This window comes from Triturus cristatus, chromosome 5_2 (assembly GCF_964204655.1).
Source record: "Triturus cristatus chromosome 5_2, aTriCri1.1, whole genome shotgun sequence".
NCBI lineage: Eukaryota > Metazoa > Chordata > Amphibia > Caudata > Salamandridae > Triturus > Triturus cristatus.
Window position 1 is genome coordinate 237,731,956 of NC_140588.1, and position 19,891 is coordinate 237,751,846.

Sequence of the window (19,891 nt, forward strand, 5' to 3'; positions counted from 1 at the left end):
TTGTAGTGTAGCTAAAGTGTTTAAGAAATCTGTTATTTGGCGATGGTATCCAGATGGAAAAAACGACAAAACGAGGGCATTTCTACATTGTAGGATGCCAATTAAATAATTCAGGCCATGATGGCAATGTAAAGTGCGTAAGTGCTGATAGCCATCAATGCACATGTAAATTGAAGTTTGCTCCCAGGGAATTTCACCAGTAGTATAAAATACAGACAAGGTTTGCTCAATCACTGTGTGGATGACACTCATAAGTTATATATCTCAGAAAGTTCATTCAGTCCATCGACCGACGTGTTAAATTTGATAATGAGCATGGCTTCTCTCTGGAGTAATTTGGTGTCCAGGTCGCCACCTCTCTGGTCTTGTTCCACTTTGGATATCACTGACCATTTGAAATCCATTTCTGTATGTTTTTTCAACATCCAATGATTCACCAATGGAGCATTTGGAACATTTTTACGAATTCGGGATTTATGTTGCTGGATTCGATACCTTATCTCCTGGTTAGTCTTGCCAATATAGAGTTTATTGCACGGGCAACTAATGCTATAAACTACAAACTTAGATTTACAATTCGAAAAGCTCTCATGTTTCCAATATATCCCATTGTGGGCAAATAGATTTCCTTCTATGGTAGAGTCACAGCATACACATGTCCCACATCTGTGGTGGCCCTGTATGGGCGGTAGGCACAACATATTTCTTATGTCAGCACTTTTTGTCTTGGGTAGTGCTGCTCGCACTATCTGGTTTGCGATGTTTTTATCTTTCCTGAATGCAAACAGCGGAATCTCGTTTAATGTTTTGTCCAAGTTCTTTATCAGGTGCCAGTTTTGATTGATAATTCTCTTAAACCAATTGGATGTTGGGCTAAATGTGGAGACGCAAACAATTCTCTCCGTTTGTGATTTTTCTCGTCTTTCCAGTAGCGTTTCTCGTGGTGTCCACCATGCTCTTTTTATGGCTCTTTTCAGAAGTTTTTTCGGGTAGCCTCTAGCCAGTAGGTTAGCCTTAAGCTTCTCTGCATGAAGAAAGTATTCATCTCTAAATGAGCAATTTCTGCGAATTCGCAGAAATTGCCCGTAGGGCAAATTCTCTCTTAGACTGCGTGGGTGGTTGCTAGAGTAATGCAGCGCTGGATTTCGGTCAGTTTCTTTCTTGTATAATGTCGTCATTAGACGTCCATTCGTAGGGTATACCTCAACATCCAGGAAAGGCATTTTAGATTTAGAACAATTCATGCTGAATTTTATATCAGGTGTCCTGTTGTTGAGCCAATTGATGAAGGATTGTAGCTTTTGCTCATCGCCCGACCAAACCATAAAAACATCGTCGATGTATCGGACCCAGCTGCTGACACAGTCAGCAAATGGATTGTTATTATGGACAAATTTGTCCTCATATTTGGAAATATAGAGGACCGCTAGCTCAGGGGCAAAGGGACAGCCCATAGCCACGCCTTTAATTTGATAATAGAAGTCCTCTTTGAAGCAAAAATAGTTGTTTTTTAAGGCAAACGTAGCTAGCTCCATGATGAATTCTGTCGGGATTTTTTCAGGTTTGGGTCTGCTGTCTAAGAATGTTTTAATCACCGCTAGGCCTTCATCTTTCGGGATCTCCGTGTACAGTGATGTTACGTCTAACGTCACTAAGAACTGTGAGTCTTCTTCAAAGTCCATTGTTTCTAGTTTGATTAAAAAATCGGTGGTGTCCTTCAGATAAGATTTTACTTCTGACATGAATGGCTTTAAGAAAAAGTCCACACATTTTGAAATGGGTTCTGTTAGTGACTCGCATCCGGAGACACTCCCACATCAGCTTCCCCACAACCCCACAGCAGTTGGACCGCAACAAACAGGCATTCTACCAGGTGGCACAATTCCCCCATGTAATTGGATGCATCGACTGTACGCATATCGCCATATGTCCACCGGCAGCAAATGAGTACATATTCCGTAACCGCAAGTCATACCACTCAATCAACGTGCAGGTTATGTGCGATGCCAATCACATCATAACGGACCTAGTGGCACAATTCCCAGGGAGCACACACGACTCCTACATATTCCGCAACAGTGGAATCCACAGGCATCTACTCAACGGAGAATTTGGAGAGGGACACATGTATGAACTTCACCATTGCTAAGTCTTTGCTTCTATCTTCTAGGTGACAGTGCTTACGCCCTGCGTGATTTTATACTCACCCCATACATCAATCCAGCAACCTCACAGGAGCAACGCTACAACGCAGCACACATTAGCACCAGGAATGTAATAGAGAGGACATTTGGGATTCTGAAGAGTCGCTTTCGAATCCTACACAAGACTGGCGGCGCCATGCTATACAAACCTGAAACCTGCTGCCGGATTATTGCCGTATGTGCAATGCTGCACAACATTGCGACCAGAAGGGGGATACCCATAGAGGTGGACAGGAATGGGGACCACCGGGATGACCAACCACCCGCCCAACACCGACAGGCACACGTCCCTAACACAGCAGAGGACCGTTGGAGGCGGACATACATCATGCAACATCATTTCTGAATCAGGTGAGAATGATACATAACTAATTTGTTGGGGGTGCAACTGTTTAATGCACAGTAGCACTGCGGTATGTGCAACAAAACAAGCAATGGAAAAAATGCACCACATGTAAGAAGTTAAAACAAATGTGCGTTAAAGTCACGGCTGTGCAGACTCAGGAAGTGGAGGACCATGGTTGCCCCACCACGGTCAGGTGGGCCTGTAATTCTGTCTAGTGGCGCTTGCCATGTACACCAAGCCTCCGCTCAGGTGTCTCCGACGCCTCACCACGCCCTGTCCCCATGGAGGCCCGCGAACTGCGGCGCCTGGTGCTGGCCTCTGCCACTGACACACTGCTGACACTCGAGGCAGCCTCACTGCCATCTTCCCCTCCCAATGCACCAGCACTGAATGTGCCGCTCTGTAGGTGTTCGACAGCAGCGGTCAGCTGCCCTAGTGCCTTTGCTACATCCCCGCAAAAGTGCCCAAGGTCCACCTGCAAGGACACAGAGCGGTGTGCCAACACTGCGGTGCTGTTGCTGAGATGTGTGATGGCCTTTGTAGAGGCCGCGGACCGCAACAACTGCTGACGGTGCCTCCTCCTCTCGCACTCATGGCCCTCCCTCATGGCACGGGTGAGCTCTTGGATGTCCTCCCTGAGGTGCCCATTGCCCTCTGCCACCACAGTGGGGATGTATGACGTTACAACGCATACTTTTACAACGCATGCACTTACAACGCAATTTTTACAACGCAACATCCACTACAACGCATTCCATTACATCGCATGACACTACAACGCATTTTTAAAAACTACCTTTACAACGCATTCCATTACATCGCATACTACCTTTACAACGCATACCATTACAACGCATAATATTACATTGCATTTAAGGTAAGTATTGGATAGTATAGGGGTAAAAATTACTATTCTAACTCCAGGGGGTGCAACAGTAGGGTAAGTGTTGGATAGTATAGGGGTAAAAATTACTATTCTAACTCCAGGGGGTGCAACAGTAGGGTAAGTGTTGGATAGTATAGGGGTAAAAATTACTATTCTAACTCCAGGGGGTGCAACAGTAGGGAAAGTGTTGGATAGTATAGGGGTAAAAATTACTATTCTAACTCCAGGGGGTGCAACAGTAGGGTAAGTGTTGGATAGTATAGGGGTAAAAATTACTATTCTAACTCCAGGGGTTGCAACAGTAGGGAAAGTGTTGGATAGTATAGGGGTAAAAATTACTATTCTAACTCCAGGGGGTGCAACAGTAGGGAAAGTGTTGGATAGTATAGGGGTAAAAATTACTATTCTAACTCCAGGGGGTGCAACAGTAGGGTAAGTGTTGGATAGTATAGGGGTAAAAATTACTATTCTAACTCCAGGGGGTGCAACAGTAGGGAAAGTGTTGGATAGTATAGGGGTAAAAATTACTATTCTAACTCCAGGGGGTGCAACAGTAGGGTAAGTGTTGGATAGTATAGGGGTAAAAATTACTATTCTAACTCCAGGGGGTGCAACAGTAGGGAAAGTGTTGGATAGTATAGGGGTAAAAATTACTATTCTAACTCCAGGGGGTGCAACAGTAGGGAAAGTGTTGGATAGTATAGGGGTAAAAATTACTATTCTAACTCCAGGGGGTGCAACAGTAGGGTAAGTGTTGGATAGTATAGGGGTAAAAATGACTATTCTAACTCCAGGGGGTGCAACAGTAGGGTAAGTGTTGGATAGTATAGGGGTAAAAATTACTATTCTAACTCCAGGGGGTGCAACAGTAGGGTAAGTGTTGGATAGTATAGGGGTAAAAATTACTATTCTAACTCCAGGGGGTGCAACAGTAGGGTAAGTGTTGGATAGTGTAGTGTAATATTATGCGTTGTAATGGTATGCGTTGTAAAGGTAGTATGCGATGTAATGGAATGCGTTGTAAAGGTAGTGTTTAAAAATGCATTGTAGTGTCATGCTATGTAATGGAATGCGTTGTAGTGGATGTTGCGTTGTAAAAATTGCGTTGTAAGTGTAGTGCGTTGTAAAAGTTGCGTTGTAAAGGTTGTTCCCCCCACAGTGGACATGTCCCTAACCGCCGCACTCATGGCACGCATTTCCCGAGCAAGGCGCACGATATTCGAGCTAATTGTTGCCATGTGTCGTCCCTGCAGGTGCTGTACACGTAGCATCCTCTCCTCGATGGCAGAAGTGTATGGGAGATCAAGGTCGCCTGAGGAGACAGAACTTAGCCGAGCCCTGCGCCGCTGTTGGAGTCTGGCGCGTCCAGGTGGTGCAGCAGGCGGTGTGATGGTGCGCAGACTTTGTCCCAATAGTGTGGAGGGTGTTTCCATCACCTGCAAGGGCGCTACTTGGGACCTGCGCCTCTGCGCTTTAGTGGCTGGTGTTGCTGCAGCTGGTGTGGATGGTGCAGGTGCTGGTGTGGCTGGTGCTGGTGCTGGTGGTGCTGGTGCTGGTGGTGCTGGTGCTGGTGGTGCTGGTGCTGGTGGGGTGGCAGGTGGAGGTGATGGATGCGCATCCTGCGCTGTCTCCATGTCGGAATCCACCGGTGTCTCAGATATGATCAGCTGGCCGCTGTCGTCCGATTCCCCAGGAGATGCATCTGTGTGTGAAACAGTGCATGGTTAGTGGGATAGTTACACCTCCGTAGTGTTGTACACGTACATGTCCCTCTGTGATCCACTAAATAAACAGTCTACATCCCTGTTCAACTGATGTGGTGATCTGTAATTGTATTCACGCCTGTACATGCACACTGGGCTGACTAGACTACATCTCCCATGATGCACTAGTGTTAAGAGTAAAACTGTGTGGCCCAAAGCTGCATACACACTCAGGCACTGCTGGGGGCATGGGAATGGATTTATGCTATGCTGGGTATGGGCACAGGCATGCATCTCACCTTGGGCACTTGTGGCTGCGCCGGACGTGTCCATCTGGGTCACTCCCACCACGGCTTCCCGCTCGATCGTCCCTTCCACCAGGTCCTCCAGGGCAGTGTTGGATTGTACTGTTGAAGGTCCGCCTCCGGTCCTGCTCGCCTCCCGGAGCCTCTCCGCAATCCTCTCCTTGGCACGCTTCCGCAGGTCGTACCACCTTTTCTTGAGGTCGTCGATGCTGCGGGGTGTTACACCAACTGCATTCACCCTCTCCCGGATGCGCAGCCATATGCGCCGCTTCTCCTGCTCAGGCACCTTGAGGGACAGCTTACCGAAAAGGCGATCGTGCTTGCTGCTGACTCCCTCTATAAGGTACACCAGCTCCCTGGCAGAGAACTTGCGCTTGCGCTTGCGTGCTGACTCAGCGCTGGATGGCACTTCCTTCTCCATGTTGAATAGGTTTTGGGTTTTGCACAGTCGGTGTGGCTTCACTCTGCACAGGCAGGCTTCACTCACAGCTCCTGTTTGCTCCTCTGTCGAGGCAATGAGGGTGGGGCTGCAGTATTTCCTGGTTGGTGATGTCATCTGCACGTTCCCGGAGCGACGCGGTCAATTGCGATTTCGCTAATACCGATTTTGCTAATTGCTAATTCGGTATTACCGAACTCGCAAATAGCTAATCGGAGTTTGCATGCCCCGCTATTGATTATTCGGTAAATATAGCGATTTTTAAGGAATCGCTAAAATTTACCGAATCTGTTGATGCATGCTCAATAGCGATTCCTTAATAACGATTCCTTATTTCTCGCTATTAAGGAATCGCTTTTGGTTTGGTTGATGCATGTGCCCCATAATTTAGATTAGATCTCCTAAAGGGTCTAGTTGTCTGTGGTCAGCTTGGCCCCATTGAAGTCAGTACTCATGCTTTTTTTTAACCACAAAGCAGGTATCGATGGGTGCCAGCAGATGTGAGGAGTCCTTCAGTGAATCCTTTTCTTCAAGGAGGACTTTCTTCTTAGGTGGAATCTTACCTGGACCTTCAATATTCTGAAAAGAGAGTGGTTAAGGAGCCAGAGTTATCCTGGGCACCAGCAAGTAATTGGAGAAATGCTGCCATACTGTCATAACAATCCCCCACATGCTTTTTGCAGATCTTCCTCTTTTGCTGACTGTGAAATGTAACCCACATTACATTTCAATATGAAAGAATCCATCTGTTAACGCTGCTCTTTGTTCTGCTAGCTGTTCCTGTCTACTTCAGATAGCTAATCCCTGCTATGTGGTGATCGGTTACATCATCAAGGGCTACATTTACTAACATTTCCATTTGCGATTTCCTAATATCATATTTTTGTGATTCGCTATTAGGGAATTGCAAACAGGTATGTACAACAGTGTGTTTTAAACTGTTTGCGATTCCCTGTGGGTCGTAATTGATTTACCTCAGTAATATTCATGCGGTAGGTCACAATTGCCAACCAGGCGGGAATCACTAAAAACAAAGGCATAGTGGCCTGCTGGGGACAGCAGACCACCATGTCTCTGTTTGCTTTTAAATATTAAAATAAAGCAACATTTTGTCTTTTAAATGCAGCCTGTTTTCCTTAAAGGAAAACGGGATGCGTTTAAAAAAGAAAAAGAAACGTTTTCTTTTCATTTTTTTAACAGTAGACAATGGCTTGTGTGACTGCTGCCTGCTCTTAAATTATTTTTTTTGCATACATTCACAAGGGCGAAGGGGTCCTACGGGGACCCCGCCCCACTTACGAATTGGTTATCACCAAATTGAATTTGGTATGAAAAAGCAAACGTTTTGGAAGCACATTTCAGTAGCAAATCATTCATTCATACCACTGTGAGTCATTATTAGGAAAGTATGCCCTTAACATGTCCCTTACGAATACCGAATCGCTAGCCTATTTTGCGATTTGGTAATATGTTACTGAATCGTAAAATAGGGTTTGGTACATAGAAAAAGGCTTTTTACGGTTGCTAACAGCCCGATTCTGTGAATCGGGCCATTTGTGACCGAGAAAAAGCTATGTACATGTGGGCCAAAATCCTTTCTGGGCTCAGAGCCAGGCCATTGCCTTTTAAGCTACGGTGATTAAGTCTCCGAGACAAGGATGTGTATTCCAGCTCTGAAGGTGTGATGAGTGTCAGAGCTAGTTTTAAAAACATGCTTATACAGTTACTTTGCAATGACATGGGCATATCGTCAAGAGCTGAAGATATAATTATCACCGCTTTAGTGTCCGTTTTCGGGCGAAAAGTGGCGATAATTATTTTGCAATATTTGCAAGGACTCGCAAGCGCGTGTTTCCTTGATTCAGCTCCCGTTTTGTTCTCGCCTCGCTTTGCATCTCTAATGAGATGCAAAGGAGGCATGCCTAACAAAACACCATGGGAAAATATCGCTACCCCAGCTTCGTGATATTATCAACGAGGGGTAGCGATATTTTAAATCCCGTTAATTATGCCTTAATGCAGGAATTTAGCGTCTGTTAAATTCCTGACTAAGGCATAGCTAACATGGGAGGTGGATTATGGTGATAGAACCACATGGTCGTATCACCAAGGGTATCTCCGTTTTGGGTGCAACATCGCTAGTTTTCCAGATATGTTGGCCCATTTCCCTGGAATATTATCGCCCTGGAGTAGCGCGTTGTTAAAAACGCGTTACCAGGGTGATAAATTCCTGCAATAGACGGTGATAAATAAACAAGCGCTAAGCTCGCTTTGCGTTTATTTATCGCCGTCCTAGTAAATATGCCCTTAAGTTCTTAGAAATCTAGTGCCACAATTAAAGCAAGTTTTGAAAATTAAGTAGGCCATAACTCTGAATTACTTTGAAAGGGAACTATTTGTTGGGGTGAATGGTAGTCCACTACAAGTGAGGGAGTTACTAAGGTGTTAGGTCTAGTTAAATGTTTCGGTAACTTAAACCTGAATTCAACCCCTTGTTGCTTAAGCACGGAGCAGACAGACTTATCTTAGAGAATAGGTAAAGCATTTAGGAGTAACAAGCCAAAAAAAAATTTAAAACAGAATGCAATACAAATCGTGCTACAATTTATAAAAAGAAGGATACAATTTAATTAACAAAATGACACCAAAGTGACAAAAATCATATTACGGGACCAGTAGATATGAATTTTTAAAGCTGAGGGAAAAGTAGCACCAAAAATCAGAAAGTGGCAACGCTAAGAAATGTCCACTGTAGTCTAGGACCTAGGCACAAATTCAGACTGGCCGCGCTGGAGCACAGGTCGGATAAACTAAGCAGGTTTGAGTTAGTCAGAGATTTTACCTTGAGACGTAGGGCCCGAATCACAGAACTAACTTAAGACAGAATCCTAAACTTACTACCATATTGGTATTCACAGAAGGCACTTACTCATTTTGGTATTCACAGAAGGCACTTACTCATTTCGGTAGTCACAGAAGTTAGGAGTCCTAACTTTAAGACTCCTAAATGCCTTCTGTGAATACCGAAAGTCTTAAAGTTAGGATTGTTCTCAGTTTAGGCGTATTAAAGTTAAGACTCCTAACTTTACTACTCCTAAACTGAGAAAAATCCTAACTTTAAGACTTTCGGTATTCACAGAAGGCATTTAGGAGTCCTAAAGTTAGGAGACCTAACTTTACTACTCCTAAACTGAGAACAATCCCAACTTTAAGGCTTTTGGTATTCACAGAAGGCATTTAGGAGTCCTAAAGTTAGGAGTCCTAACTTTACTACTCCTAAACTGAGAAAAATCCTAACTTTAAGACTTTCGGTATTCACAGAAGGCATTTAGGAGTCCTACAGTTAGGACTCCTAACTTCTGCGAATACCGAAATGAGTAAGTGCCTTCTGTGAATACCAAAATGAGTAAGTGCCTTCTGTGAATACAAAATGGTAGTAAGTTTAGGATTTTGTCTTAAGTTAGTTCTGTGAATCGGGCCCGTAGTCTTTTTTCCGGAAGTCAAAATCCATCAGCGGGGCAAGGCAGCTGGCTGTATCCAAGGAAGTACTCATGAAGTTGGGCAGGCATTGGACAAAGTCCCTTAGAAGCCACAGGATTTGGCAGGAGAAGCTCAGAGTGGGAGAAATTAAAATGTTGCCCTCACACCCATCTGTTACTTTTGGTTCATTCGCCAGTTCAAGATTTTTACCTTTGGACTTAGTCTATTTTTGGGTACTTGGAATCCTTCAGCAGCACAAGTCTGTGGATGCATCTGATGTTGAGTTCCATGGGGCCGGATTCTTTCTTGCTGAGTGTAATCGCATTATATCTGCTCAAGACTGAACAAAAATGGCAATAATTGATTAACAAAAAGCAAATGGTAAACAACACATGTATATCGAGTATCATAACAAAACAACTGTCATATTAAGCAAATAATAATAAAAAGCAATATATATCATTAAAAAAAGAGTGTGTCTTTTTATTTTATTATTGTATAAATTACTAATACATTAAAACCTAGAATTGGTCTCACAATTCACAATAAAGTATTTGTCATTCCTCCAAGATAAGCACAGTATGTACACAATCAACAACTGTTGATATATCGTTTTGGTACTGGACATGTTGAGTCTGTAATGTCATTAGTAATAGTCACATATTACATAGAAATACAATCAGTAGTTCGAGGCAAAAAATCTACAATAAACCGGCAAGCTCCTAATGAGCTGGCTGGCTGAAACATGTGTTGACGCAGCGTTTCGGTGAAACTGACAACATTTTTCACCTGCTTCAGGACAAGTTCTATCTAAAAGATTTTTGATTTAATGTTCTATCAAGTGTTTTAAGTAAACCCACTGAGGGGGCAGCTCTCCCCACACTGGGGGTATATTTACAAATGGATTGCGGCAACGGAACATCAAATTTTGAGATGTTCCGGTGGCACAATGCCCTGCTCCATATTTACAAAGTGGCGTAAAGCCACATTGCATGGCTTTTAGCAGCACTTTGTAAATATGGTACCCTTTTGATGCAGATATCTGCGTGAAAACAGCGTGCAATGGGTGCTGTTGTGGGCGTTCCACTGCAACACCCATCGATTTTTGATGCTGCCCCAGATTTACAAGGATGTCTTATTTTAAGCAGTAAGACTTGACAAAGGAACTTAGTGCAAAGCATTTGACAGCGCCATACCACAAAATAAGAAAATCACACACCAAAAAAAAGACACAACACTAATTTATAAATTTAAAGCATGTGTTTATGAATTTTTAGAATGTTTTATCACTTTTAAATTCAACTGCAAACAAGTATTGGCATGCATAAAGTTTGAAAACTTTCAAAAAGTTTTGAAAAGTTAGTGTCAGTATTCCGGCCCGGCTTGAGAAACCAAATCCGAAAGGGTTTGCATTGCACCACGTTCGTGTTGCACCACGGTTGGATGCCAAACCTTTGGTAGGGGCTGGTGTCCTTTGAATCCGATGAATCCAACTTGGAACAGCACTGTTGGGTCCACCAGACCCGGGTGCAGGTTTTGGCTATCTTGGATTCTCTCTTTGTCTTTCCCAGTGTCTTGTAGCAGCAAATCTTCGGTGAAGGCTACCAATTTGTCAGTTTGGGCTCTTTCAGCTCTTGTGATCCTGGAGCTGGTTCCAGGGGATCAGCCACCTAATCCTTGGAGTCACAGCTCTTGGTGAAGCTGGGAAATTGACTCATCCTGGGGTCAGGAGCGGTAGGCACAGTTCAAATCTTGTTAGCCCAAAAATGCAGCAGGTGCAGCATCTATTTGCACAGTTCTGGGCCAGCAGGGCAATCCTTTTTGGTTCTCTCTTCTTCTCCAAAGTGAACTAAGGGGTAGGCTTCCAGAGGTGCCATATTTAGCCCAGAAACAAGCCCCGAGGGGACCATGTGGTCACTAGCCAATGGGCTTCTCGGTCCTCTCCTCTTTAGTGAAAACATTCCTGTGATGTGTGGCACCTGGCTACACCAGAGCACAACATTCTTGCCTCTTCTCGGATGACCCGACCTTTCCATGATCGTGAGGAGTAGACTAGCCCATCCTAGGTGAGTGGCTACCAGTTACCTACACACCCATGGGAAAACAGGTTTGGGCACTGGTTTCCCTCTCTTGGCCCTGTCTCCCAATTGTCTGCAGGAACAAGGGGCATCCTGTTCAGGGATGTTGTTACCATTGCCATTCAAAGGTGGCTTCACCTTAAAATCCTGCCTTTTAGGCTTACACCTGGCGTGGCCATCCTGGGTGAGTAGGTCACACCTCGCTCTGCAGCAACAGCATTTTTTCCAGGGCCTTGGACTCATTCACACATCTCCCCAGGTGGTCAGAAACCAGTCTATTTATCAAACCCTTTGTGAGGCCACCGTACTAGCTAGAGTGCAGGTTAGCAACTTTCTAAAAGTTGCTTAACTTTAATGATGACTTTAAATCTGACCCATCTATCAGGTTGGAATTAATGTCCCAATTAATTTGATACCATGCTTGATATTGTTAGGTGATATTATTCAGGGGTGAGCCGGGTTGAAGTGCCAACCATTTAACCCTGTATTAACCAATAGGGCTCCCAACCTTCCCAAGCAAAACAACAGTTTGGAAGTGTTGCTGTCAAAACATAATAAAACATATGTCTTACTTAATAATTTATAGCTCCGCACCATAGAAGTCTATAGGCCTTCTCTAGGGGAGACTTACATATATTACTTAAGGGAATTCATCACTGAGCTAGTAGGTGTAATGGCAAAGTTGAGCTAGCAGTGTGACACACTACCCTGTCAGTCAGCAGCTGCAGGCTGGGATCCATTTAACTTCTGTTACATGCAGGATGGCACGAACAGTGCTGCAGTCCTGTGGGCACCCTCTACTTTACATGCCCTGGGTACCATACACAAGGGACATATAAGCAAATCAGTACTTGCCAATTGGATGTATGTAATCAAGCAAACGTTTGTATAGGGTTAAACACTGGCACTGAGGTCTAGTTGGCAGGCCTCAGTACACTCTCAGAGTTGAAAACCAAGCAGCACCAGTCCAAAACATGGGGATGAACATGCAAAAAGATGCAATTCTTTACAGTGACTTTCATATTATTAAAAGTGTAACATAACCATAGAGTAGGACTTTTAATAAATAATGCAATGAGTGGTTTAACCATATTTCCAGCTGGTGCCAATCCAGAGCTAGCCGAATTAATATTTAATCAATCTTCCTATTCTTCTCTAAGGGCCAACTAAAGCTTTCTTACAGTTACAATGGCCTTTAGGTGGTTGTCCCTGTAAGGCCATGTTAACTTTAAATGTCCTAATTTTAAATATTACAAAGGAAAGCTTTCTCCTGTTAAAAGGGGTTCTTTTTAAAAGGTGGACAGCAGGATTTATACTGCGGCAGCCAAGCTACAAGGGTGGACTGGCAGTCATTTTTGCCTAATCATGTTAGTGAATGGCACAGTAGTGCCGCAGTCTATAGGTGACCTTTAACTTTCCCTGCCATGGGTGTATTTTGGGCACCATATACTAAGGGATTAGAGGAAAGTCAACTAACTATTTAGAGTTAGCTAATGTTGACATGTTTTATAGGTTAAAGCACATGCCCTAGCTTCTGGTTAGCAGTGTCCCAGTGTATTGAGTAAAAGCCCAGCAGCATCAGTTCACATAAAATAGGGGTGACCATGCAAAAAGAGGCACTTAGAAACAACCTGGCTTGAATTTTCGCAGGTGGAGATATAAAAGTAACTATTCTCATCACACCCAAGCCTTTCCTATGGAAAATGTAGCTCAAATTACTGATGGAAATAGCATTTGCGGCCTTCAGTCACTATAAGGACACACCTGTCAAATATATTGTGTCACTATTTTATTCACTAGGCATGCTGACTTGTGGGTATACAAGGCTGACCATAGGGTGACTTCTAAATATATAAAAATAGGTTTTCATACATGGGAAAATGCATTTTTCCTTGCATCTGTTACTGGAATGTCTTTAAAAATCAAACTAGTCAGAGGGCATCTCATTGCAGTATTTTCAGCAAAACTCACTGTCGTTTTAGGTAAATTAAATAGATCAATGGGTGAAACTAATTTTACCTATCTCATTTTAGGGTCAGAGTACACCACTGTGACACTGAACAGCACTGCCACAGTGCACAGAGTATTAATACCAGCAAACGTAGGGTACAGAAAAACTAAAAATACCTGGGATGGGCATGCAGAAAGGGACATTTGTTATAGACGCTACAGAACGAATGCAAGCCTGTTTCCCAAATTAGAACACCACCAGTCCCCATCCATATCTCAAGTTCATTCAATTGTCTCCCAACATGCATTAGTTCACACTCTTGTGGTGTCCACCATGCTTAATCTTTCACATGGAAGAAGATTGTTATGAACCAACAGGTAGATATGGAGGATAGACTGCTTTGTGAAATAGAATATCTGCATGTCATATGGACATGTCATTAGTGTGAAGGAGGAATTCTGTCAAGTTTGGAAATACATGGCTAATATGATGGTTTAAATAGCTAATTCGTCGAATGTTATGTCAATATGTTGAAAGAGGAGTTGAAACTTGTGCTGATTAAGTGCCAGACTCAGGGCCTCTGTCAGGTAAGTGGCTCTGATGAAGTTGAAGCTTTTAAGGAAGTAGACATGATCCTGTCCCCATGTGAGATTAAGACCCAGAAGCAAGCACTGTAGATCTTGATGTAGTTTACTAAACTGCCATCAGTTTGGTCATGCAAATGCCTTCCTTAGTTAGCTTTGTCTGCTCGTTTCATATACAATCACCAAGCAATATTGCATGTACATGCACATTTTATGCATGACAGTATATTCTCATTTGAGGTTGAGCAATTATTTGCTTTGTATTACCTTTATGACAAAATCCATATCAAGCATCTTCCCTTCTATTGTGGTGTAAATTATTAAAAGAGTTGCTTCATTCTTACATCACTTATTTTAGTCATATGATCATGATATAATTGCAAACTACTGTTTAATCCATATACTTTCGCTCTAACGCTGTCATTATACGAAATATTCAAATTCCTATGAAAAACCTTTTTCTTGTGTTCAAGTAAAATGCTTGAGAAGAGGATTTGAGTAGGCTGTGTATTGACAAACAAAATTACCTGGCATTTCAACATCTTACTGTCTGATTTAAATGACACTGACATGCATGGCGTTGACTTGTCTGCTTAGTTTAATGATACATGCCACTAAAACGTATATTATCATATAAGTCTAATTGTCAGATGTTGCATGAGATGCCATTTCCAGGTGACATTCTTTAGTTCATGCGAAAACTGTGGGTTCAGACATTAGACTCCTGGATTAGAGGAGCGAAACATTGCCTGTCGTTGCTGTAGCACATAAAGTTGAGTTCACCGGAGCTTCGCGTTGGTGGTCATCAGGAGTGGCAGAGTCTCGGCATGAACTGGTCCGTTCATGGTTGTGAAGAGCCCAAAATGTCTGGATTTTACCTTTCAATTTAGGATGATCTCAACTAATGCCAGCCTTGGTTCCAGGGCCTGGGAAAGGCACTTCTTGGGGATGAGGAACTGAGTCCAGCAGGGCTCAGGCAGTTTAAGTTGCAGGGTCAGGCAGGTCCACTGCAGGTTCAGTGCAGCGGGTCAGCTGGACAGTTGCAGGGAGGACTTTGGAACTTGTTCTGTCCCCTTAACTGAGGGCCTTATTATGACTTCGGCAGTCTCAGAGTGGGCCACCATGCTGCTGCCCCGCTCCGAGACCGCCGAAGTCATTAAAGACCGCCCGCCAGAGTACGACTTTTTTTACTCTGGCGGGTGGTTCTTTGGCGGTCTCACTGCGGTGTCTTTGAAAAAGACACCGCAATGGGAGAGTCAAAGGCAGTTCCTGTAGGGCATCGACCGTCAAGTTCATGCTCTGCAGGAACTGAGGATGCATGCACACAGGGGTGCACAGCAATTGCCCCCATGTATGCATTGCCTGTAAACAACGGCAACGTGCCCCCTTTCTTTCCTCACCACCACACTTTTCATTGCCATAAAAAATGTAGCGGTGAGGAAACTCCTAATATGCTTGGCGGTGCTGCAGCAGCACCAACAGTTAGGGGCCTCTAATCACTGTGCCACCACCAGGGATCATGCCACCCTAGTGGCAGAAGCAGTCCTGTGGCAGTCCCACTATCACAATCCTAATAATGCGGGAGGACCACCAGTCTGACAGTCCATGGACTGCCACCATTGGACCAGCAAACTCGTAATAAGGGCCTGAGACAGAAGGTCAGTCAACTGACCCTTGGAGTCACTCAGTTTAGACTAGGAAGAAGGGAACAGGACCATCCTTTCTTCTCAAAGATCAAGGCAGTCCGCAATCATCATGGCAATCCTTTGGGGGCAAGTCAGTCCTTCTCGTATAATGTCCACAGGTCCATGAGGGTGGTGAAGGGAGGCTCAGGAGGTATAACATTTAAACCTGGTGCAAGCCTTTGAGGTGGGAGGACTTCCTACGGTGCCCCACACGGGTCTGGAAACTTCTTCCCATCCCATCAAGGTTCTAAAAAGTCTGGGGTGGTAAAAGACTAGTTCCAAGTACCTTTGGGTGTACTGGAGGCAAGCTGTTTGACATGTGTATGGGGCAAGGTACAGCTCCAGCCCCAGCCATACTGGCAGGATGGCCCATATTGTCCACAGCTAGTCCCCCTTTTGTCACTGTTTGAAAGGAATGCACAAACCCCAAAAGCAGAGCCATTCATAGCCATGTGACCCAGGACACTCGGAGAAGGCACAAATGTTTAGCACAAGAAAATGCCAACGTTCTACTAGTGTAGTTTTCAGAATAGAGACTTATAATCTGACTTTTCATCATTGAAGATAGTTTTAAATTACAATTCATTTGAGACGCGCCACACACCTCATTTCTGCAATCGCCCTGAGGGGAACGGCTGACCCTTGCTCTCCGCTTGCCTGTGTGCAGCCCTTGCTGTATCCCGAGCCGTGAGGGGAACGGCATCAGCATCGGGGCCAGAAAGGACTACAGATCCCAGGGGGCCTAGCACCAGGAGCACGCCTGACGTCAACAGAGGGCGTTGAAGGCCTCAAAAGATGCAAGCGCCTCCCGCAGCGCGGGACGCGCCACTCACCTCATTTCTGCAATTGCCCTGAGGGGAAAGGCTGACCTTTGCTCTCCGCTTGCCTGTGTGCAGCCCTTGCTGTATCCCGAGCCGTGAGGGGAACGGCATCAGCATCGGAGCCAGGAAGGACTACAGATCCCAGGGGGCCTAGTGCCAGGAGCACGCCTGACGTCAACAGAGGGCGTTGAAGGCCTCAAAAGACGCGAGCGCCTCCCGCAGCGTGGGACGCGCCACTCACCTCATTTCTGCAATCGCCGTGAGGGGAACGGCTGACCTTTGCTCTCCGCTTGCCTGTGTGCAGCCCTTGCTGTATCCCGAGCCGTGAGGGGAACGGCATCAGCATCGGGCCAGGAAGGACTATAGATCCCAGGGGGCCTAGCGCCAGGAGCACGCCTGACATCAACAGAGGGCGTTGAAGGCCTCAAAAGACGCGAGCGCCTCCCGCAGCGCGGGATGCGCCACTCACATCATTTCTGCAATCGCCGTGAGGGGAACGGCTGACCTTTGCTCTCCGCTTGCCTGTGTGCAGCCCTTGCTGTATCCCAAGCTGTGAGGGGAACGGCATCAGCAGCGGGGCCAGGAAGGACTACAGATCCCAGGGGGCCTAGCGCCAGGAGCACACCTGATGTCAACAGAGGGCGTTGAAGGCCCCAAAAGACGCGAGCGCCTCCAGCAGCACGGGCTCGCCCAGGCAAATCCTGGGCCAAGGGTGGGCCCGTCCCTCGCCCGTCCTCGACAGGAAGAGGCAGGGCTGGGCCACCCCCCTAATGTTGACTCTTTGCCCATGCTCACAAGGCTGCCCGGACCCCGATTGCCATCACCTACAGTAAGCACTAATTCTATACTTATTTTGTGCTTTATTACGGACTTTGCCGGTGAACTGTGATCGTGGTTTGAGCGGACTTGAAGGCAAAAAACATTGGGTTAACAACAATTGGTGGTGTTTAAAGGGGGTGTTGAAGGCCCCCACAGGTGGCACGGGAAACCCTGCAGGGGTCTTGCTGAGTGGGTGGCGGGAGAATAAACTGCCGAATATTGCTTGAAGGTACGAGGCTAATTATAGATAGAATGGCGGGTACAATTACAACACGTTCAACTAAATCTAAGCTTAGGCTGCCCACCCCGTTAAAGCTGCTCACACAGGAAGATGGTATACCTCCCCCACAGATCACTCAACCCACGGAAATTGATCGCATGCTACAAAAAGCAATTGGGGCAGTCTCCAATGAAATAAAACGAACAGAGAGACGCCTATCTCTTACTCCGGTAACTGAACCATCGAACCCAACCCAAGTGCTAGACTGTGAGATCATGGATATTTCCCCTTCTCGCTCGCAAGCGCTTAGTGTTCTGGACTTACCTTGTTCCCAGCAGAATCGTGAGGGGGAAACGGGGGACCACATTATGGGTACATCAACAGAGGTATGCAGGAAACGCAAAGCCGGCTCAATAAAAGCTAGACTAAAGAAATCTAGAACCGGTAGTGCCCGTCTAATACGAAAATTACACCAGGGGAAGGGAGGGAGGTCGAGCCAAAACAACACGTAATTCCACCTATTTGGCTATCGCAAATAGTGGCTGACCTACAAACACATTTGGAAACTTTCATTGTAAGCCAGATCAAACCTATCTACTCGTAAGTAGATTGTACAAAATAATTATTGAAGTGAAAAATAGGGATAGGGCATACAGGTCAGCGACAGATACTACTACCATCATTAATGCAATTGGCCCCAATCGAGCCCCTGTAGTAGAGGGGCAAATTAGCAGATCAGAGGAGGAACAAGTTTTAGGCATGCAGATACCAACACGAGAGGCCCATACAACACAGCAGATTGAGACTACTAGTGCAAACGAGAGGGACCAGCAGAAAGGAGGGAGAGGACAGGGCTCACTCACAATATCGAGGGATCAACTAAGTCCCCTGAACACATCTCAGATAAATCAGGCGACTTATCAGTCGGTGAGTGTGCCTAGGATAGTACCCACTGTTCCTCTTCCAACGATTAATCTACCCCCAGAGGCGTGCCCACTAGTGGTGATTCTTGCGGGGGTCCCAGAATTAAAAGGTGAACAGAAGTAGTCCCACCAGGAATTAAAAAATAAGATCACACACTGGCTGAGTTATAATAAACCGTTGCTTAAGGGGAAAGATGGGGAGATCCTCTTGGTCAGAAGGGTGAACTGGCTTGGAAATAGGCATAAAGATATTGTAGGAAATTGCATTGTCATTAATTTTAGGGACAGTAGCGTAGTAAAACATATTCTCAGAAGAGATATAGGAAATTATACTGGGAATATAAAACCTCTTCCCCTGGACTATTTCTATCCTCGCCAGCTTGCCCCTAATGAGGAAATACGTTATCAGGAAGGACGAAGGGAGAGATCCCACACAAGTCCCCGCACAAATCAGAGACATTATGGAGAAAGGTTAGGGATGTGGGAAGGAGGCTCGGCTAGCTGGAGAAATAGGTTTACCCCCCTGATGTCCTTAGAGGACAATGAGTGACTAACTCTCTCTCCCGTGTCACTGTTACAGCAAAGAAATGAGGGAAATCTTAAAAATGCGGTGGCTTTGAGGGATGGACGGACGAGCCCGTTACAGAATCTCTTTCCTCTAGTCAATCGGCTCACAGATAATACAGACTCATTAATGACATTGAGGGGAGTAAGAAATGAAGAGATTGTCGACCAGTTAATTGTACCTAATGGAGATATATTGCATCCTGAAGAGAACAATGAGAGAGCTAGGGAGGTAGGGGTGCGTCCATATCCCCTGTAGTATTTATAAGTTTTATCAAAACTGGACGAACCCAAAAGGTGTTGGTACGATCACTGACAAGCAGTGCTTGGGAACCCACCAGGTGAGTAAAAGGCCCCTCACACACCAACCTAGTTGGTGTCATGCTTCATCATAGGGGCCCCAACCGGGTGGCCGAGCGCCTCCCGGTTGTGCTGTGACGCCTGACTACAGCGGAGCTGGTGTGGTGTAATAGTGTGATGTGGTGGAAGTTTAAAAATACCTCTGAGAATCCTTGCCGAGGGAAGTTTATTAATGGCGGCTCAGGATATATTAAAATTAAGATTATGTGATGCAACTACGAAAGAGTTTAATTTCTAATAGTTGACTATGTGGTTGGTCTACATGTTTCAGCCCACGTCAGGGTGTAAGGGGCTTTCTTCAGGACCAGGAAGTGCAGTGAGTGGCAAAGTGGAGCCACGTGAATAGTGAAAAAATTAAAAAGGTAATTTACCTACACACTCACTAAGTGATCAAAATCAGCCATAGTGACTTTTTTCGCTGCGGTGTCTGCCACTGAGCCGATACCGTTTCCACACACCTTAGTGAGTGTGTAGGTAAATTACCTTTTTAATTTTTTCACTATTCACGTGGCTCCACTTTGCC